Source organism: Pseudophryne corroboree, chromosome 2, assembly GCF_028390025.1.
Source record: "Pseudophryne corroboree isolate aPseCor3 chromosome 2, aPseCor3.hap2, whole genome shotgun sequence".
Lineage (NCBI taxonomy): Eukaryota > Metazoa > Chordata > Amphibia > Anura > Myobatrachidae > Pseudophryne > Pseudophryne corroboree.
The window spans coordinates 862,689,929-862,712,498 of NC_086445.1; the positions used below are offsets into that span (position 1 = coordinate 862,689,929).

A 22,570-nucleotide genomic window follows, 5' to 3' on the forward strand; every position below is an offset into this window, starting at 1 on the left:
ACATTCTGAACACGTGTCAGTAAAGTCATATACCTTAACCCTACCACAACAAACACTAACAGTATTTCGATCTATCGGTAATTTATAAAATGTACCTACATATTTGCAAGTTTAAACAAAATAATGTGAAAAATCATTTAAAAAGCTAGGACCACCTCAGCTTGTACTCTACCCATGCTTGATTACTACTCTCTAGACTTCATTATAACCAGATAGATCGTAGAGCAGTGGTTCCCAAACTCTATCCTCAAAGCACCTCTAACAGTCCAGGTTTTAAGAATAGCCATGCTTAAGCACAGATGGCACAGATGGTATAATCAAATTGACGGAGACACTAATTAAATAGCATGTGCTCAAGCATGGATATACTTAAAACCTGGACTGTTAGTGTGCCTTGAGGATCTTTTAGTTAATAGTGGAGATTACAACATGCAGTTACAGGGGATCCGGTCTGAAGATCGACAGTATCTAGGTCGACAATGTTTAGGTCGACCACTATAGGTCGACAGTCACTAGGTCGACATGGATGGAAGGTCGACAGGGTTTCTAGGTCGACATGTGCTAGGTCGACAGGTCTAAAGGTCGACATGAGTTTTTCACATTTTTTTATTTTTTTGAATTTTTTCATACTTAACGATCCACGTGGACTACGATTGGAACGGTAAAGTGTGCCGAGCGAAGCGGTAGCGGAGCGAAGGCACCATGCCCAAAGCATGGCGAGCGAAGCGAGCCACGCGAGGGGACGCGGTGCACTAATTTGGGATCCCGGTCACTCTACAAAGAAAACGACACCAAAAAAAAAATTCCTCATGTCGACCTTTAGACCTGTCGACCTAGCACATGTCGACCTAGAAACCCTGTCGACCTTCCATCCATGTCGACCTAGTGACTGTCGACCTATAGTGGTCAACCTAAACATTGTCGACCTAGATACTGTCGATTTGATGAACCACACCCCAGTTACAGAACTCCATTAATCTCACACGTTTGCGGAACTAGATAAAAGCCACTAGCTCTTTAAATGACTTGTTTAAATATACATAAATTGTATGATGATATAACAAACAGCACTTTGCCTAGAATTTGCTTCCAGTCCATTGAAGAACAACTAAATTAAATATGAGGAAATGAGACTACGCATGGACGCTCCCCGCTGCATACGTCATATAAATTCACAGCAACCAGATTTTTACATGAACATACAGTACATATCTACGGCACATACGGCTGCAATTAAAAAAAAAAAAAAACATACATTATTATTATTTATTACCAGTTATTTATATAGCGCACACATATTCCACAGCGCTTTACAGAGAATATTTGCCCATTCACATCAGTCCCTGCACCAGTGGAGCTTACAAACTATGGGGCAAATGTATTAACCTGTAGATGGCGTAAGGAAGTGATTAACCAGTGATATGTGCAAGGTGATAAAGGCACCAGCTAATCAGTTCCAGTATGTAAATTAACAGTTAGGATGTGATTGGCTGATGCCTTTATCAGCTTGCACATATTACTGGTTTATCACTTCCTTATGCCTTCTCCAGGTTAATACATCTGCCCCTATATTCCCTACCTCATGTACACACAGACACATTAACTAGGGTTAATTTTGTTGGGAGCCAATTAACCTACCAGTATACATACATACATACATACATACATACATACATACCAGCCTTCCACAATATTGTCAAACTTGTCAGCGGATGATAATATATACTTACAGTACAGTTACCTGCTGGTAAAATACTGAATAGCAATATAGTAGTTCTCTATTACCCCTTTCACATCTCCAATGCCGGATCCCACTCGGGAATTGGAAACGGTTTCCTTCCCGGGTGGGATCCGGCATTGGAGACTCTGCGCTGGCTTTCCGACCTGGCAATATGCCGGGTCAGTTGCCATAGCAGCAAGGGGCAGAGCTGGCAGTGGGAGCGCGGGTGGAGGCGGCGCTGGGAGATGACCACATCTCCGCGCCGCCTCTCCCTATGCTGTGAATGGTTACCGGGTCGCATCGACCCGGCAACCCATTCACACTGCACCTGACCCAGTATTCAACCCAGGAATAACCCTTCTTATTACGCGGGTTGAATTACCGGGTCAGGCGACCCGGGAATTCTCCAAGGCCCCTTTCACATTGCACACTGACCCTTGTCGACCCGGCAAAATATGCCGGGTCGATACCGGGTTATTTTTACGATGTGAAAGGGGTTTATGGGTAGAATACAAAATCACGGCAGTCGGCATCCCAACAGTCAGAAGACCAACAGCAGGATCCCGTCAGACCCCTCCCACGGCCTAACCCTAAACTCCCCCAGCCACAGCCGAACCCGAACCCTCGCGCAGCCTAATCCTAGCCCCACCCACTGTACTTACCTACAGGATTTGTTGGGATCCTGACTGTTGAGATCCCAAGTGCCAGTATTTTGACAGCATTCCATTATCCACACCTGCTTCAACGGCGTAGCATTACAAATAGTATAGCGCACCACTTTTAAACTACACATTATTGGATGATAAACATATTGCAAAACCACAAATCAAAAAGAAACAATCAGGGGGATATAATTGCATATAACACATTAGTTATTTTAACCAGTGGTGTAGTAGGAGAGAATAGTGGGGAGCGACGGCTTCCACTTTTGGACGACTGGTAAAAACGGCGCCTATGTAGTGCTGGGCACAGCAGCTTGGATCACTGCTCCCCGACTGGCTCCCCAGTCTCACCTGCACACAGCTCCCGGTAACATCACGAACGTGATGATGTTGCAATGCTGCCTTTCAGAGAGACAAACCAAGAAGTGACAGAAGAAGAAGACGAGCAGAGGTAAGTTAATTGCAGCAGAGGGAAAAAGGTGTGGGGGACAGCATAGAACATAGAGTAAGGGATGTGAAGGGCAGTATGGAACAGAGAAATGGGGGTGTGAGGGGCAGTATGGAACAGAGAAATGGGGGTGTGAGGGGCAGTATGGAACAGAGAAATGGGGGTGTGAGGGGCAGTATGGAACAGAGAAATGGGGGTGTGAGGGGCAGTATGGAACAGAGAAATGGGGGTGTGAGGGGCAGTATGGAACAGAGAAAATAAGAATTTACTTACCGATAATTCTATTTCTCATAGTCCGTAGTGGATGCTGGGAACTCCGTAAGGACCATGGGGAATAGCGGCTCCGCAGGAGACAGGGCACAAAAAGTAAAAGCTTTAGACTAGCTGGTGTGCACTGGCTCCTCCCCCTATGACCCTCCTCCAAGCCTCAGTTAAGATACTGTGCCCGGACGAGCGTACATAATAAGGAAGGATCTTGAATCCCGGGTAAGACTCATACCAGCCACACCAATCACACCGTACAATTCGTGATCTGAACCCAGTTAACAGTATGATAACCGTAGGAGCCTCTGAAAAGATGGCTTCCAACAATAAACAACCCGATTTGTTTGTAACAATAACTATATACAAGTATTGCAGACAATCCGCACTTGGGATGGGCGCCCAGCATCCACTACGGACTATGAGAAATAGAATTATCGGTAAGTAAATTCTTATTTTCTCTGACGTCCTAGTGGATGCTGGGAACTCCGTAAGGACCATGGGGATTATACCAAAGCTCCCAAACGGGCGGGAGAGTGCGGATGACTCTGCAGCACCGAATGAGAGAACTCCAGGTCCTCCTCAGCCAGGGTATCAAATTTGTAGAATTTAGCAAACGTGTTTGCCCCTGACCAAGTAGCTGCTCGGCAAAGTTGTAAAGCCGAGACCCCTCGGGCAGCCGCCCAAGATGAGCCCACCTTCCTTGTGGAATGGGCTTTTACAGATTTTGGCTGTGGCAGGCCTGCCACAGAATGTGCAAGTTGAATTGTACTACAAATCCAACGAGCAATCGTCTGCTTAGAAGCAGGAGCACCCAGCTTGTTGGGTGCATACAGTATAAACAGCGAGTCAGATTTTCTGACTCCAGCCGTCCTGGAAACATATATTTTCAGGGCCCTGACTACGTCCAGCAACTTGGGAGTCCTCCAAGTCCCTAGTAGCCACAGGTACCACAATAGGTTGATTCATGTGAAACGCTGAAACCACCTTAGGGAGAAATTGAGGACGAGTCCTCAATTCCGCCCTATCCGAATGAAATATCAGGTAAGGGCTTTTATAGGATAAAGCCGCCAATTCTGATACGCGCCTGGCTGAAGCCAGGGCCAACAGCATTACCACTTTCCATGTGAGATATTTCAAATCCACTGTGGCAAGTGGTTCAAACCAATGTGATTTTAGGAACCCTAAAACTACATTGAGATCCCAAGGTGCCACTGGAGGCACAAAAGGAGGCTGTATATGCAGTACCCCTTTGACAAACGTCTGAACTTCAGGCACTGAAGCCAGTTCTTTCTGGAAGAAGATCGACAGGGCCGAAATTTGAACCTTAATGGATCCTAATTTTAGGCCCATAGACAATCCTGCTTGCAGGAAATGTAGGAAACGACCCAGTTGAAATTCCTCCGTAGGGGCCTTCTTGGCCTCACACCACGCAACATATTTTCGCCAAATGCGATGATAATGTTTTGCAGTTACATCCTTCCTGGCCTTGATCAGGGTAGGGATGACTTCATCTGGAATGCCTTTTTCCTTCAGGATCCGGCGTTCAACCGCCATGCCGTCAAACGCAGCCGCGGTAAGTCTTGGAACAGACAAGGTCCCTGCTGGAGCAGGTCCTTCCTTAGAGGTAGAGGCCACGGGTCCTCCGTGAGCATCTCTTGCAGCTCCGGGTACCAAGTTCTTCTTGGCCAATCCGGAGCCACGAGTATCGTTCTTACTCCTCTCCTTCTTATGATTCTCAGTACTTTTGGTATGAGAGGAAGAGGAGGGAACACATATACTGACTGGAACACCCACGGAGTTACCAGAGCGTCCACCGCTATTGCCTGAGGGTCCCTTGACCTGGCGCAATATCTGTCCAGTTTCTTGTTGAGACGGGACGCCATCATGTCCACCTTTGGTTTTTCCCAACGGTTTACAATCACTTGGAAGACTTCTGGATGAAGTCCCCACTCCCCCGGGTGGAGGTCGTGTCTGCTGAGGAAGTCTGCTTCCCAGTTGTCCACTCCCGGAATGAACACTGCTGACAGTGCTATCACATGATTTTCCGCCCAGCGGAGAATCCTTGCAGCTTCTGCCATTGCCCTCCTGCTTCTTGTGCCGCCCTGTCTGTTTACGTGGGCGACAGCCGTGATGTTGTCCGACTGGATCAATACCGGTTGACCCTGAAGCAGAGGCCTTGCTTGACTTAGGGCATTGTAAATGGCCCTTAGCTCTAGGATATTTATGTGAAGAGACGTTTCCATGCTTGACCACAAGCCCTGGAAATTTCTTCCCTGTGTGACTGCTCCCCAGCCTCTCAGGCATCCGTGGTTACCAGCATCCAATCCTGAATGCCGAATCTGCGGCCCTCTAGAAGATGAGCCTTCTGTAACCACCACAGGAGAGATACCCTTGTCCTTGGAGATAGGGTTATCCGCTGATGCATCTGAAGATGCGATCCGGACCATTTGTCCAGCAGATCCCACTGAAAAGTTCTTGCATGGAATCTTCCGAATGGAATCGCTTCGTAAGAAGCCACCATTTTTCCCAGGACTCTCGTGCACTGATGCACTGACACTTGTCCTGGTTTTAGGAGGTTCCTGACTAGCTCGGATAACTCCCTGGCCTTCTCCTCCGGGAGAAACACCTTTTTCTGGACTGTGTCCAGAAACATCCCTAGGAACAGTAGACGTGTTGTTGGAATCAGCTGTGATTTTGGGATATTTAGAATCCACCCGTGCTGACGTAGCACTACCTGAGATAGTGCTACTCCGACCTCTAACTGTTCCCTGGACCTTGCCCTTATCAGGAGATCGTCCAAGTAAGGGATAATTAATACGCCTTTTCTTCGAAGAAGAATCATCATTTCGGCCATTACCTTGGTAAAGACCCGTGGTGCCGTGGACAATCCAAACGGCAGCGTCTGAAACTGATAATGACAGTTTTGTATCACAAACCTGAGGTACCCTTGGTGAGAAGGGTAGATTGGGACATGGAGATAAGCATCCTTGATGTCTAGAGATACCATATAGTCCCCTTCTTCCAGGTTCGCTATCACTGCTCTGAGTGACTCCATCTTGAATTTGAACCTTTTTATGTAAGTGTTCAAAGATTTTAGATTTAAAATTGGTCTCACCGAGCCGTCCGGCTTCGGTACCACAAACAGCGTGGAATAATACCCCTTTCCCTGTTGTAGGAGGGGTACCTTCATTATCACCTGCTGGGAATACAGCTTGTGAATAGCTTCCAATACTGCCTCCCTGTCGGAGGGAGACGTTGGTAGAGCAGACTTCAGGAACCGGCGAGGGGGAGACGTCTCGAACTCCAATTTGTACCCCTGTGATACTACCTGCAGGATCCAGGGGTCCACTTGCGAGTGAGCCCACTGCGCGCTGAAATTCTTGAGACGGCCCCCCACCGTGCCCGAGTCTGCTTGCAGAGCCCCAGCGTCATGCTGAGGACTTGGCAGAAGCGGGGGAGGGCTTCTGCTCCTGGGAAGAGGCTGCATGTTGCAGTCTTTTTCCCCTTCCTCTGCCCCGGGGCAGGAACGAGCGGGCTTTTTTCCCTCTTGCCCTTATAGGGACGAAAGGACTGGGTTTGAAAAGACGGTGTCTTTTTCTGCTGAGAGGTGACCTGGGGTAAAAAGGTGGATTTTCCAGCCGTTGCTGTGGCCACCAGGTCCGATAGACCGACCCCAAATAACTCCTCCCCTTTATACGGCAATACTTCCATATGTCGTTTGGAATCCGCATCACCTGACAACTGTCGCGTCCATAACGTTCTTCTGGCAGAAATGGACATCGCACTTACTCTAGATGCCAGGGTGCAAATATCCCTCTGTGCATCTCGCATATATAGTAATGCATCCTTTAAATGCTCTATAGTTAATAATATACTGTCCCTATCCAGGGTATCAATATTTTCAGTCAGGGAATCCGACCAAGCCACTCCAGCGCTGCACATCCAGGCTGAGGCGATCGCTGGTCGCAGTATAACACCGGTATGTGTGTATATACCTTTTAAGATATTTTCCAGCCTTCTATCAGCTGGTTCCTTGAGAGCGGCCGTCACAGGAGACGGTAACGCCACTTGTTTTGATAAGCGTGTGAGCGCCTTATTTACCCTAGGGGGTGTTTCCCAACGTGCCCTAACCTCTGGCGGGAAAGGGTATAGTGCCAATAATTTATTAGAAATCAGCAGGGTTTTTTTATCGGGGGAAACCCACGCTTTATCACACATCTCATTTAATTCATCTGACTCAGGAAAAACCACTGGTAGTTTTTTCACACCCCACATAATACCCTTTTTTGTGGTACTTGTAGTGTCAGAAATGTTTAATGCCTCCTTCATTGCCGTGATCATGTAACGTGTGGCCCTACTGGACATTACGTTTGTCTCGTCACCGTCGACACTGGATTCAGTATCCGTGTCAGGGTCTGTGTCGACCATCTGAGATAACGGGCGTTTTAGCGCCCCTGACGGTGTCTGAGACGCCTGAACAGGCACTAATTGATTTGTCGGCTGTCTCATGTCGTCAACAGTTTTTTGCAAAGTGCTGACATTGTCACGTAATTCTTTAATTACTACCATCCAGTCAGGTGTCGACTCCCTAGGGGGTGACATCACTAACACAGGCAATTGCTCTGCTTCCACATCATTTTCCTCCTCATACATGTCGACACAATCGTACCGACACCCAGCACACACACAGGGAATGCTCTGATAGAGGACAGGACCCCACTAGCCCTTTGGGGAGACAGAGGGAGAGTTTGCCAGCACACACCAGAGCGCTATATATATACAGGGATAACCTTATATAAGTGTTACTCCCTGTTATAGCTGCTGTATTTATATATTAGCTGCCAATAGTGCCCCCCTCTCTGTTTTACCCTGTTTCTGTAGTGCAGGACTGCAGGGGAGAGTCAGGGAGCCGTCCTTCCAGCGGAGCTGTGAAAGAAAATGGCGCTTGTGTGCTGAGGAGAAAGGCTCCGCCCCCTTCACGGCGGCCTTTTCTCCCGCTTTTTTCAGGAAACTGGCAGGGGATAAATGCATCCATATAGCCCAGGAGCTATATGTGATGCATTTTTTTTAGCCATATAAGGTTTTTATATCGTTTTTATTGCGTCTCAGGGCGCTCCCCCCCAGCGCCCTGCACCCTCAGTGACCGGAGTGTGAAGTGTGCTGAGAGCAATGGCGCACAGCTGCAGTGCTGTGCGCTACCTTATTTGAAGACAGGAACGTCTTCTGCCGCCGCTTTCTCCGGACCTCTTCGCTCTTCTGGCTCTGTAAGGGGGCCGGCGGCGCGGCTCCGGGACCCATCCAGGCTGAACCTGTGATCGTCCCTCTGGAGCTAATGTCCAGTAGCCAAGAAGCCCAATCCACTCTGCAGTCAGGTGAGTTCGCTTCTTCTCCCCTTAGTCCCACGATGCAGTGAGCCTGTTGCCAGCAGGACTCACTGAAAATAAAAAACCTATTTAAACTTTTACTTCTAAGCAGCTCAGGAGAGCCACCTAGCTTGCACCCTTCTCGTTCGGGCACAAAAATCTAACTGAGGCTTGGAGGAGGGTCATAGGGGGAGGAGCCAGTGCACACCAGCTAGTCTAAAGCTTTTACTTTTTGTGCCCAGTCTCCTGCGGAGCCGCTATTCCCCATGGTCCTTACGGAGTTCCCAGCATCCACTAGGACGTCAGAGAAATGGGGGTGTGAGGGGCAGTATGGAACAGAGAAATGGGGGTGTGAGGTGCAGTATGGAACAGAGAAATGGGGGTGTGAGGTAAGTGTGGAACATAGCTATGGGGGTGTGAGGGGCAGTGTGGAACATAGAGATCAGCGTGTGAGTGGCAGTATGGAACATAGAGATGGGGGCGTGGGCACAGCATAAAACAAAGATGGAGAGTGGGGGGACAGTTATGGAATAGAGATTGGAAGTGAGGGCAATAGTGAACAATATATCTGTACATGATGGATGGGGCCTGCAGCAACTATTTTTCCATTTTCGGTCCTCTCCTGTATAAAGCCTATGCCCCTGTTTTTATTTATTTTTTACAAATTTTATTGAAAGGAGGAGAGGCATTACATAAGTCACCTATGCAAAGGTCAAAAACAGATAGCAAATGCAATTATAGTTCTTGAAAACTGACAATTAGTCAACATAAATCAGCAAATAAACAGCCATGTGAGAGGCAATGTGTAAAGTCTCAACCAATTTTGAAATGTACCTTTAAATAGAGTGGAAATAGAAAAGAAGAGGATAAAGAAGGGAGGGATAGGAGGAGACTAAGCTGGACATGCCCAAAACGAATGACTAGAGCAGGCATGTCCAAACTGTGGCCCTCCAGCTGTTGAGAAACTACACATCCCAGCATGCCCCGACACAGCTTTAGCATTCTCTGACAGCAAAACTGTGTCAGGGCATGCTGGGATATGTAGTTTCACAACAGCTGGAGGGCCGCAGTTTGGACATGCCTGGACTAGAGGTATAAAACTCGGGGACCAAACTGTGATGGTATGGTTTATTTAAATAGTTATGTATTCCATGGAGTGAAGGTGCCAGATTTTGGCTATGACCTCTCCGAATTCAGGTGCCTCTGTCTTTTTCCATACTGAAGCAATAGGACATCTAACTGCCAGCACCATGTGGCAAAATAATTTATATTGGTGGTGAGTAGCGTCAGGGATATGCATTGGGAGAGGGAAATGTTTAGAATAGAGCTGGAAAGGGTATAGACCTCCTTCCATTGAGGTACAGATGGAGCCACGCTAATCGTGGCCCCGTCTGTGCCTGGGCGCGCCCGCCCGGCCGCGCCTATTGCCACATCTGGGGCGTGTACGTGACGTGCACATGCGCCATTCACTAGAATGGGAGTGTCTCTGCGCTCCCGGCGTGACTAGGCAGACGAATCGCCTAGTCACGCCAGGAGCGTTCGTATGCAATGGCGCCGCACTAGAGGAGTGCGGCTCCATCTGTACCAGTTTCGGACAACTCCACCAAATGTGAAGAAACGTTCCGGTGTATGTCCCACAATGCCAGCACTGATTGGAAAGATTGGGATACATTTTGTTTAATCTAGTGGGGACATAACACTATCTATAGAACAGTTTATACTATGCCCCTGTTATTAAGATGCTATACAGTATGTGCATACTCCTTGAAACAAAGCCTTTATAAATCAGTGAGTTTTCAGAGCATCACTTCAAAGTTCATTACGAAAACTTGTGTATTTCTAAGGAATAATGCTCCAACTACTGTAAGCCAGTTTGGATTTTGGTCCTCTGAATAGAAGTATAGCCCACAATGCTGCCAACCTGCTCAAGACGTCCTCAGTTACACCCAATCAGCCTCAAGTGGAGATGTGACAGAATTGTGGACGACATGGAATAGTCAAGAGCTGCTCATAGTTGCGCATGTTCAGGCATGGAACAGGTTCAGTACTAAACATCGCAAGATCCGGTATGTGTTCCTTTCTCTCAGTTCCTTCTGTTTGATGAAATATACGTTTAACTTCATGTGCGGTGCGGAAACGAGTCACCCCTCTGCTGCTGTCATCTCTAAACAACAGGCCCTATCGCCTCATGCAAACAACTGTGTATTCTGGGGGTGATTCAGACCTGATCACTGCTGTGCGTTTGCACCGCAATGCGCACGTTTGTCGGACAACAACAAAGGGCATCGCCGTTCTGCGATGGGATGGTGCAAAAAATCCGATCGCACGGGCGTTCGCAAGGTGATTGACAGGAAAAGGCCGTTTATGGGTGGTTACTGACTGTTTATTGGGAGTGTCTGGAAAAACGCCGGCATGCCCAAGCATTTTCAGGAAGGGTGTCTGACATCAGCTCCGGCCCGATCAGCCTCTTCTCATTGCACTGTAGAAGCAAGTCCTGGACTGCGCAGAGACTGCACACAGTGGATCTTTGCAGCTCTGCGTACACATGGGATTGCACACTTGCACGGCAAATTTACACTCCCCCTGGAGGCGGCGACTATCTGAACGCAGGACAGCAAAGTCAGCAGCCAGCGAGCAGGGCTGAATCACCCCCTCTGAAAGGTTGTTAGCTGAAAGGTAGAGAGTAATGGGCCCTACACACTGATAGATCCACCGCCGAGCTGCCCGATGGCGGATACGGCCGACGGGCGACCCGGTGACGGGGGGAGTGAAGTTTCTTCACTCCCCCTGTCACCTGGCTCCATAGCAGTGCAGGCAAATATGGACGATCTCGTCCACATTGGCCTGCATGCACAAGCGACGGGGCACCAGCGATGAACGAGCGCGGGGCCTCGCATCGTTCATCGCTGGTGCCTCCACACTGCACGATATGAACGAGTTCTCGTTCATTAATGAACGAGAACGTTCATATCGTGCAGTATCATCTGCCAGTGTGTAGGGCCCATTAAAGTAGAGCTTGCCTGTCAGAGTCACATAACTACACAGGTATCACCACTAATCTGATCTTGAAAATAACACTTTAATATTTGTGCCAATTTTCGAATACTTTGAACTTCGAAATTAGCATTAATCATTGTCTAAGGACTCATCTATGCAGGTGTGGAAGCTGTAAACTAAATACCATCTACCAGACATGGAAGATATTACATGACCTACAGAAACACCCTTTTAACTATCCCCATTTCCTGCTCAGAAAACAACACCCAAGTGACCTAAACCTGAACCCATTATCGAATACATCATTACTGGGTTTACTAAACGGAAATGTTTTAGAATATCAAGAATGCTAAATTGGGAGAACAAATATCTCCTTTTCTAAAAACACATTCATGCACATGCAGTACCTCATTGTAGATGTGTCCCAAGCTGCCCTTTGCCAGCAAAGTTCCTGGATTGAAATGTCTTAAATAAATTCAATTCACATGCAGGCATCTTGGTCGCTGTAGGTGCTAATCCTATCCATTCATGAGCAGTGTGCCCCTGAGAGACTATCGCTGCTTTCCAGTTTCTACAGTTATTGTTATCCTGTACTCACAGATTTCCACAGTTCATATTATTAATATGCTTTTATTATCAATGGTTAACTAGCATATACAGAAATAAAACATGTCAATACAGCCAAGAGAAAACGGAGAGTCAGGTTTTAAAGGAAACTCATCATAAAGATGCCTAGACCATTTCATATCAGGAATTCATCTGTGCATGATCCATTAATATGGTATGTCTAGTTTCATAATCACAGGAAAGCCTAAAAAGGATCAGAATCCATGAAGTCACTCATTTCCCAAGTTCAAGGGCTCACAATTAACAGATGTATCTACCTCTATATTAGAGATGAGCGGGTTCGGCTTTACTCGGATTTACCCGAATCTCCTTATTGGCTCACGGACGTCACGTGTTTTGATTAGCCAATAAGAAAAATCCAGAAAAATAAAACTTGCGATAATTCTGGTGTTAAGAACCGAGTAAATCCGAACCCGCTCATCTCTACTCTATATATAATCAATTATATAAAATAATACATATCAAATATGCATATCCCCTAATGAGGATAATATTCCAGAAAAGTTCACCTAAATCTTGACCAGAAATTCCTGTCCCAATTCCTCAACGTATTCACACGATCATTATCAACACTAGGGCCGTTTCTAGACAATTTGTCTCACAGTGTGAACAGTAAAAAAATTTGCAACATTTAAACATTAAAAAAATTTGGTCTTGCAGGAAAAGACTATTACACCCCAGGTATGCCCATGACACAGTGGGGTCGATTCAATTCAGCAACAGTTGAATAGCGCTGGGAATTAGCTCCCGGCGCTATTCAATACAGCGACTAGGTACCCTCAATTGTCGGGAATTCTTCTCTCAGCCCCAGGGGGTGAGAGAAGAAAACCGACAAAAGTGCTGGAATCAGCATCGCCGCGGGTAGTTAAGTCGGAGAATGCTCGTTCTCCCGACAAAACTACCTGTTAAGTCGGCGAGAACGGACATTCTCCGACTTAACTTTAGTTGAATTGAATAGCGTCGGGAGCTAATTCCCGGCGCTATTCAACTGTTGCTGAACTGAATCGACCCCTATATGTTATGCCCCCAATGCCTCATACATATTAAGCCGCACACAGTAATGCCCCTTATACATTATGGCACACAGAGAGGCTGCTTACTTTTAAACTAACTGCTCATTGTCAGGGGTTGGTCCCCATGTCTTCCCCAATTCTCCCAGCTCGTTGTCAGGGATTGGTGCCACCATCTTCCCATCCCTTCTTTCTCCCAGCCACTGGCAGGTGAGTGCGGTCCCAGCATTTCTAGGTAGCACTGTGAGCTCCTGCATCATGTCCATTAATAGAGGTCCAGTAGGACCTCTGACAGGTCTCCACTCAGGCACTGGACATTTTGGTGTGCCACATGTGATAGCACGGCTTGCCTGGCCCAAGAAATGGCCATGATCAACACAACCAACTGTGTAGTATTTTCCTACTCACATCTATGGCTCTTGAAGGCACACAGGAAAAGTGAGGCCGGATATTATTGCCACCATCCAATATAACGTGCAATAGAGAAGAACTTCCAATAGTGTAAAACTGTTAAATTCAAAATATTAAAAATATTATAGATAAAATCCTTTGAATGACACAGCATGCCAGACTATATGAGCAAGTCCTAGATGTGAATTGTGGGCTCTCGGTACTTGGCATCTTTTGAGAAACTGGTGATTTCTCAGAATTCTTCCCATTTATTACCAAGTTTATACAAATTTCTAATTCCGAACCATTTCTATACATTACCAAACTTCACTAAAAGCTGGGAAAGGGACCTTGGCATGGATCTCAGTGTCCCTAAATGGAGGTCTATCTTTGAAAAGTCTTGGAGTAGCTCCACCAATATACTTGCTCTTGAGACATATTTTAAAGGTCATCTCTCGATGGTACAGACACCCATCCACCTTATCCAAGATGTATCCTGGGATACCTGCATGTTGTTGGTGGTGTGGTGCATTTCTGGGGTCTCCTCTTCATATACTATGGTCTTGCCCGGTTTTGCGGACTTCTCAGATGAGGGGATTTGGGTTGCATGCAAAATATTAGGCACAGAGGTTCCAGATGGACCTGAACTCTGGCAGTTAAATTTGCATACTTCGCCCTTATGGGTCTACAAAAGAAATTGCTGTTGAAATACCTCTACAGTGCAGCCAACGCCGTTATACCTGTGTGCTGGAAATCTGCTGGACCCACCAACCGAGTGGAAATACCGGGATAGTGTTGGGATTTCAGCTGTAGGTTTATTACCGGGTGTCAGGATTCCGGTGTTGGTCTCCCCTAAGACCTCTAAGTACACATACACTTCACTATCCAACTTAAAATACTGGCAGGGTTTCAACTAAATAAAAAATCCACCCCTTTCGGGGCCAGGGCCATACAAATGTGTCCACTTACATTTAGCCTCCATGCACATTCAACAGGCCTTCTAGTAACGCCATGCCGTGACTCTGTAGCGCCAAGCGTCTTTACATGGCTTTCTATTGAATAACAAGACTGTACTTATAAAAAAAATAAGCCATACTTTTGAGTTAAAAGGGAGTGGGGAAACACTGCTCTTATACTATCCTAAAACGGTTTTGCAAGTTTCACCCCTCTCGCTCAGATAGTTTGCTGTCACACAGCATTCAAAGAAGTTGCGGTTCTCCCGTGCATCGTAAAAAAATGCTTAGCTCAAAAGTAGAGCAACATGTCGACTTAAAAATGTTTGTTAAGTTGAAAAATATGGCAACCAAATCTTTACATGTGCTAAAAGAGGCTTTTGGGGCAGGTAGTATGTCATGTGCATGTGCGTTTGAGGGGCAAAAAGATTCAAAGATGGTCGTGCGGATGTTAAAGATGATGAAAGTCCAAGAGGCCACGCATAACAAAAACGAAAAGGTGGGGAAAAAATTGAGAAGATTGTTTGAACTGACCATCGACTCAGCATCCACATAATATCAGAAATGGTAAAAATCAACAAATAAACTGTTAGGCAGATGGTGCCAAGGCTTCTCACTGCTGAGCACAAAGAAAATTGAAAGAAAATTTTTACAGACATTTTTAAACAAATTCACGCGGATCTCTTTTTTAGTTATTACCTGTGATGAAACATGGATCGTTCAGTACTATCCTGAGACAATATGCCAGTCCATGCACTGTAAAACTTCATTTCCACCAAGAATGCAGAAAGCAGGTCAAAGCAAATCCAAAAGCAAAGCCATTTTCAAATACTTCAAATTATTTTCTTTGATATCAAGAGTGTTATTTTGGCAGACTGGGTACCAGAAGGCGCAGCAGTGAATCAGCATTACTACAAAATGTTCTAGAAACTTTGTGTAAGATTCAGCATTAGTTACAAATGCGAATAATCGTGCAATGATCGTCCCCCTGCGCATGCGTCCACATCCAAACAGAAGACAGTGCACAGAAACATTCCTAGGAACACAATAGCGGTCGCATTTAGCGATGATAAAAAGGAGTGGTGGAAGCGTGTCAGTGGGATGGGTATGCAATTTGTGCAATGTGGGGTGTGTAATGGGTATTTCAATTGCAATATATGCAAAACAGATTGCAAAAATGGAAAACACTTCAACAGCACAGGCTGAGTAGGTAGAGAGCTACGCAGGCTACGCATGGCAGCAGCAAAAGTTCCGATGGTCAAGCTAATAATTGCAAAATCACAGCCAGCTCGTTGTGTTTACAGTGATGCTGGGAATTCTGTTTAGTGTGCTGCATGCCAAATAAAATAAATTAGGTTTCCTAAATCTATAAAGTAACACTTTTCTTTAGGTGTGCATGTTGTCATGTGTACGCTCATTTTAGCACAGTGTTGTGCATATCTTACTACTATTTGGAAGCAACGTTGCTTAAACATTTTACATGTATGTATTATGTTTACACCATGACCCTGAATGCCTGCCTAACAATGGGGGTCATTCCGAGTTGTTCGCTCGCAAGCGGATTTTAGCAGATTTGCTCATGCTAAGCCGCCGCCTACTGGGAGTGAATCTTAGCATCTTAAAATTGCGAACGATGTATTCGCAATATTGCGATTACACACCTCGTAGCAGTTTCTGAGTAGCTCCAGACTTACTCGGCATCTGCGATCATTTCAGTGCTTGTCGTTCCTGGTTTGACGTCACAAACACACCCAGCGTTCGCCCAGACACTCCTCCGTTTCTCCTGCCACTCCTGCGTTTTTTCCGGAAACGGTAGCGTTTTTTCCCACACGCCCATAAAACGGCCTGTTTCCGCCCAGTAACACCCATTTCCTGTCAATCACATTACGATCGCCAGAACGATGAAAAAGCCGTGAGTAAAATTCCTAAGTGCATAGCAAATTTACTTGGCGCAGTCGCAGTGCTGACATTGCGCATGCGCATTAAGCGGAAAATCGCTGCGATGCGAAGATTTTTACCGAGCGAACAACTCGGAATGACCTCCAATATTCTGACAGAATAGAACAAGAAACAAACCATCCCAGTTTTGTGCTGACATCAATGTATAGGAGTTGCATTTATTCTCGTAATTTTGAGTGAATGTACGCAATTTTGTGTTTGTAGCTACGTGTGCAATGGGAATGGGCTATATTTGCAATGGAGTTGTGGTGACGGATGCAGCCATGCTAGCGTCATGTTGCGTATTTATTGGCCAGCCTATTCCTACATTCAGTATGCAAGTCCAAGATGCAGGATATAACGGAGTGTGACCCTCTACGGCTCACTGCCTGCATGCTCAATGGAGTTGTGTATCCCCTACTATTGTGGACATTAACAGGACAATATATGGTTAAATGCTGAACCTGTCATCTACTATATGTATTTAGGTAATTGTCCCTCTTTTTATATGGTTGTTCCTCTCAGGGAATATCTTTCTAGCCCTGATTTGCTCCCTACAAAATGCCTATGAAATGTATATGTGTGATTGTACTGTATTGCACTAATGGGTGTAAGTGCTTGTTGTCAGGTGTGTGCCCAGCCAAGTAAGCTGTCAAGGACATCTGGCTGTGTGATAAACAGTGCAGGGCTGACCCCCCTCTGTCGCAGCCCCCCTTCACAGGAAACCTCAGTCAGCTGAAGGGCTTGTGACATCACAAATGTCTACAAGGGGTTAATCGTGACTGATTTTATTATACCAATGTGAACTACCCCCTTAGCATAATTACCTGTCCTTTATTCTAACAGGGCTCTTTCTAGACTTAGTGACTCCAAAGCCACAGGGGGTCCCCTGGTGTCCCTGGACACTTTTAAATATTAGGATTGAAAATCCAACCAATACCAGAGAGAGAATTTTCTCCTAACTCCACCAGCATCAGAGGTTTTAAAAGGTCACGCGGAAGGGCTTTTGGAGTGAGTTGAGTGAAGCTCCTGCCTTGTGAGGAGTTTTGGAACAAGGCTGTTGCCAGGAGTCGGGAGATCCTGTCAGCCTGTTTGGAGACCTGGCTCTACGGAGAGGGTCCAGTATACGCAGCCAAGCGTATTGCTCCCACAGGAGCTATCCTAGGTAACTGGCTTAAGTGTGCCAGCAGGAGCTGGGTGACATTTCCAGGTTACCCTACTCGCAAGAGTAGTGAATTCACACAGGCCACGCGGGCCGGGATCAGCAGGACAGACATCATCGCCCCTTCCAGCAATCAGCATCTGCCAGGAGTAGCCAAACGAAAGTATTCCCTGAGGTGGCTAGTGACTGTGTAGGGGCAGGAGTTTCTTGCTTTTGTGTGGTTCTCTCTCTTATGTAACCTTAACTGTAATAGTTATTAATGCTACCTATAAATAATGTATAAAGTGGGGTTACAGTTTTTCCTGTATAATTAGTGTATATGAAAATAAAGGTGAGTTTTGTACCTTGCTATTGTGTCCTTACTGTGTGATTCCCGACCCATACAGGGCACTGGGGTTACCGCACTGAGCTGTAAAGGACAGCGTTTCTGAAGGCTGCTCCCATAATAAGTGCACATAAACCCAGTGTCCTCACAAGTTGTAGTATATGGGTGTGGTATTGAAAGTCGACAGTAACAAGGTTGACAATGTCTAGGTCGACCACTATTGGTCGACAGTAACTAGGTCGACATGTTCTAGGTCGACAGGTCAAAAGGTCGACATGAGTTTTTAATGTTATTTTGGTGTCGTTTTCTTCGTAGAGTGACCGGGAACCCCAATTAGTGCACCGTATCCCCTCGCATGGCTCGCTTCACTCGCCATGCTTCGGGCATGGTGCCTTCGCTCCGCTACCGCTTCGCTCAGCACAGATTACCGTTCCAATCGTAGTCCACGTGGATCGTTAAGTATGAAAAGGTTAAAAAAAAAAGAAAAAAATTGTGTAAAACTCATGTCGACCTTTTGACCTGTCGACCTAGCACATGTCGACCTACAGACCCTGTCGACCTAGACACCCTGTCGACCTAGACATTGTCGACCTAGTTACTGTCGACTTTCAATCCGGATCCGGTAGTATATACAGATGAGATTGTGGGTTAACTAGAGGTCTGCAATGCAATGTGTGCATTCAGTCGCAATTGCAATCTGTGGTGAATGAAGCCCTTTGCAAGAATGATTCAGAAGAAAGAGGCCAGAGCTGTGGAAAAATAGTTTCATCCTCCATCAGGACAATGCACTAGTCCACACTGTTCTCTGTGAAGCAGTTTTTGGCTGAGAAACAAATTGCAGTGCTAGAACACCCTCCATACTTGCCAAACCTAGCACCATGTGACTTCTTACTTTTCCCTAAATTGAAATCTGTACTCAAGGTAACTCATTTTTGCATCAGTTACTGATGTAAAGAAGAAAACTACAGAGCTGTTTAGACAGCTGACAGATAATGAGCTATAGCATGGCTTTGACCACTGAAAAATGAGAATGCAGCAGTGTGTGGATGCAGAAGGGGAGTACACAGAAGGGGAACGAAGTTAAAACAAAGCGATTTGTTTGGAATCAGTTTTGTCATGCCCCTTCCCCATGATGGTTATGTCCCTATTTGAAAAGGGGGGGGCGTGCCAATGCTCTTTCTAGCCCATTTCACCAAAAAGTCTAGTTACGGCTTTGTTATTTAATCCAGGCTATAAACTAACAGGTTTCACTTTTCCATACCGGAGAAATGGGAGGGAGATACCATCTCCAAGCACAATTCATAGATTTGATAGATTATGTGCCATATGAAGCTTGTTCATGTTCTATAGACGGCATTGCATATAGAACCCTATGGGCTTCTTTCTGCAGTTACCCTGGGAGTGATCTGAGCTGCCTATTGTGAAATTATTCAAGCATACGTTAATAAACACTAAAATAAGATTTTAAACCTACCGGTAAATCTTTTTCTCGTAGTCCGTAGAGGATGCTGGGACTCCGTAAGGACCATGGGGATAGACGGGCTCCGCAGGAGACATGGGCACTTTAAGAAAGACTTTGACTCTGGGTGTACACTGGCTCCTCCCTCTATGCCCCTCCTCCAGACCTCAGTTAGAGAAACTGTGCCCAGAGGAGACGGACAGTACAAGGAAAGGATTTTTGTAATCCAAGGGCAAGATTCATACCAGCCACACCAATCACACCGTATAACTTGTGATAAACGACCCAGTTAACAGTATGAAAAACAACATAGCATCAGTCCAAGACCGATGAAACTATAACATAACCCTTATGTAAGCAATAACTATATACAAGTCTTGCAGAAGAAGTCCGCACTTGGGACGGGCGCCCAGCATCCTCTACGGACTACGAGAAAAAGATTTACCGGTAGGTTTAAAATCTTATTTTCTCTAACGTCCTAGAGGATGCTGGGACTCCGTAAGGACCATGGGGATTATACCAAAGCTCCCAAACGGGCAGGAGAGTGCGGATGACTCTGCAGCACCGATTGAGCAAACAGGAGGTCCTCCTCAGCCAGGGTATCAAACTTATAGAACTTTGCAAAGGTGTTTGACCTTGACCAAGTAGCAGCTCGGCACAGCTGTAGTGCCGAGACCCCTCGGGCAGCCGCCCAAGAAGAGCCCACCTTCCTAGTGGAATGGGCCTTAATCGATTTTGGTAGCGGCAATCCTGCCGTAGAATGCGCCTGCTGAATCGTGTTACAGATCCAGCGAGCAATAGTCTGCTTAGAAGCAGGGCCGCCAACCTTGTTGGCTGCATACAGGACAAACAGTGCTTCTGTTTTTCTGATCCTAGCCGTTCTGGCCACGTAAATTTTCAAAGCCCTGACCACATCAAGGGACTCGGAATCCTCAAAGTCACGTGTAGCCACAGGCACGACAATAGGTTGGTTCATATGAAAGGATGAGACCACCTTAGGCAGGAATTGAGGACGGGTCCGCAATTCCGCTCTATCCATATGGAAAACCAGATAGGGGCTTTTATGTGATAAAGCCGCCAATTCCGAAACTCGCCTAGCCGAAGCCAAGGCTAACAACATGACCACCTTCCATGTGAGATATTTTAACTCCACTGTCTTAAGTGGCTCAAACCAATGTGACTTCAGGAAACTTAACACCACGTTAAGGTCCCAAGGCGCCACCGGAGGTACAAAAGGAGGCTGAATATGCAGTACTCCCTTCACAAAAGTCTGTACTTCAGGTAATGAGGCCAATTCCTTTTGAAAGAAAATGGATAAGGCCGAAATCTGAAATTTAATGGAGCCTAATTTTAGGCCCAAATTCACTCTAGTTTGTAGGAAGTGAAGAAAACGGCCTAGGTGGAATTCTTCCGTAGGAGCATTCCTGGCCTCACACCAAGAAACATATTTTCTCCATATTCGGTGATAATGCTTAGATGTCACGTCCTTCCTAGCCTTTATTAGCGTAGGAATGACCTCTTCCGGAATACCTTTTTCCGCTAGGATCCGGCGTTCAACTGCCATGCCGTCAAACGCAGTCGCGGTAAGTCTTGGAACAGACAGGGACCTTGTTGTAACAGGTCCTGCCTTAGAGGAAGAGGCCACGGATCTTCTGTGAGCATTTCTTGCAGTTCCGGATACCAGGTCCTTCATGGCCAATATGGAACAATGAGAATTGTTCTCACTCCTCTTTTTCTGATTATCCTCAACACCTTGGGTATGAGAGGAAGAGGAGGAAACACATATACCGACTGGAACACCCACGGTGTCACTAGGGCGTCCACAGCTACCGCCTGAGGGTCTCTTGACCTGGCGCAATACCTTTGTAGCTTTTTGTTGAGACGGGATGCCATCATGTCTATTTGGGGTAGTCCCCACCGACTTGCAATCTGCACGAAGACTTCCTGATGAAGTCCCCACTCTCCCGGATGCAGATCGTGTCTGCTGAGGAAGTCTGATACCCAATTGTCCACTCCCGGAATGAACACTGCTGACAGAGCGCTTACATGATTCTCCGCCCAGCGAAGAATTCTGGTGGCTTCCGCCATTGCCACTCTGCTCCTTGTGCCGCCTTGGCGGTTTACATGAGCTACTGCGGTGATGTTGTCTGACTGGATCAGGTCGATTGCGAAGTAAGATCTCCGCTTAACGTAGGGCGTTGTATATGGCCCTTAGTTCCAAGATGTTGATGTGAAGACAAGTCTCTTGACTTGACCAAAGTCCTTGGAAATTTCTTCCCTGTGTGACTGCTCCCCAACCTCGGAGGCTCGCATCCGTGGTCACCAGGATCCAGTCCTGAATGCCGAACCTGCGGCCCTCCAGAAGGTGAGCACTGTTTAGCCACCACAGGACAGATACTCTGGCCCTGGGGGACAGGGTGATCCGCTGATGCAAATGCAGATGCGACCCGGATCATTTGTCCAATAGGTCCCATTGGAAGTTCCTTGCATGGAATCTGCCTTATGGAATGGCTTCGTATGTTGCCACCATCTTTCCCAGAACTTGAGTGCAATGATGTACTGACACTTGTTTTGGTTTCAACAGGTTCATTACTAGAGTTATGAGTTCCTGCGCTTTTTCCGTCGGAAGAAAAACCCTTTTCTGGTCTGTGTCCAGAATCATGCCCAAGAAGGGCAGACGAGTTGTAGGATTCAGCTGCGACTTTGGAATATTGAGAATCCAGCCGTGTCACTGTAACACATTCAGTGAAAGTGATACGCTGCTCAGCAACTTCTCCCGTGATCTCGCTTTTATGAGGAGATCGTCCAAGTACGGGATAATTGTGACACCCTGCTTGCGCAGGAGCACCATCATTTCCGCCATTACCTTGGTGAAAATTCTCGGGGCCGTGGAAAGCCCAAACGGCAACGTCTGAAATTGGTAATGACAATCCTGTACCGCAAATCTCAGGTACGCCTGATGAGGAGGATATATGGGGACATGCAGGTATGCATCCTTTATGTCCAGAGATACCAAAAAATCTCCCCCTTCTAGGCTGGCGATGACCGCCCTAAGTGATTCCATCTTGAACTTGAACCGTTTTAAGTAAAGGTTCAGGGATTTTAAATTTAAAATGGGTCTGACCGAACCATCCGGTTTCGGAACCACAAACAGAGTTGAGTAGTACCCATACCCTCTTTGAATCAGGGGAACCTCTACCACCACTTGTTGCAGACACAATTTGTGAATCGCATGTAACACTATCTCCCTTT

The 22,570-nt window shown here is 46.4% G+C and overlaps 1 protein-coding gene and 1 long non-coding RNA gene across 9 annotated transcripts in view; one reads left to right on the top strand and one right to left on the bottom strand.

Annotated features, from left to right (window-relative positions):
• SPECC1 (sperm antigen with calponin homology and coiled-coil domains 1) overlaps positions 1–22,570 on the bottom strand; it is a 1,059,948-nt gene that overhangs the window by 599,356 nt on the left and 438,022 nt on the right. The gene's annotated exons all lie outside the window — the stretch shown is intronic.
• Positions 1–22,570, top strand: part of LOC135049900 (uncharacterized) — a 70,996-nt gene that overhangs the window by 18,185 nt on the left and 30,241 nt on the right. The window contains exon 2 of the long non-coding RNA XR_010241507.1: positions 10,302–10,523. This is a non-coding gene — a long non-coding RNA (uncharacterized LOC135049900). The remainder of the gene's footprint in view (positions 1–10,301; positions 10,524–22,570) is intronic.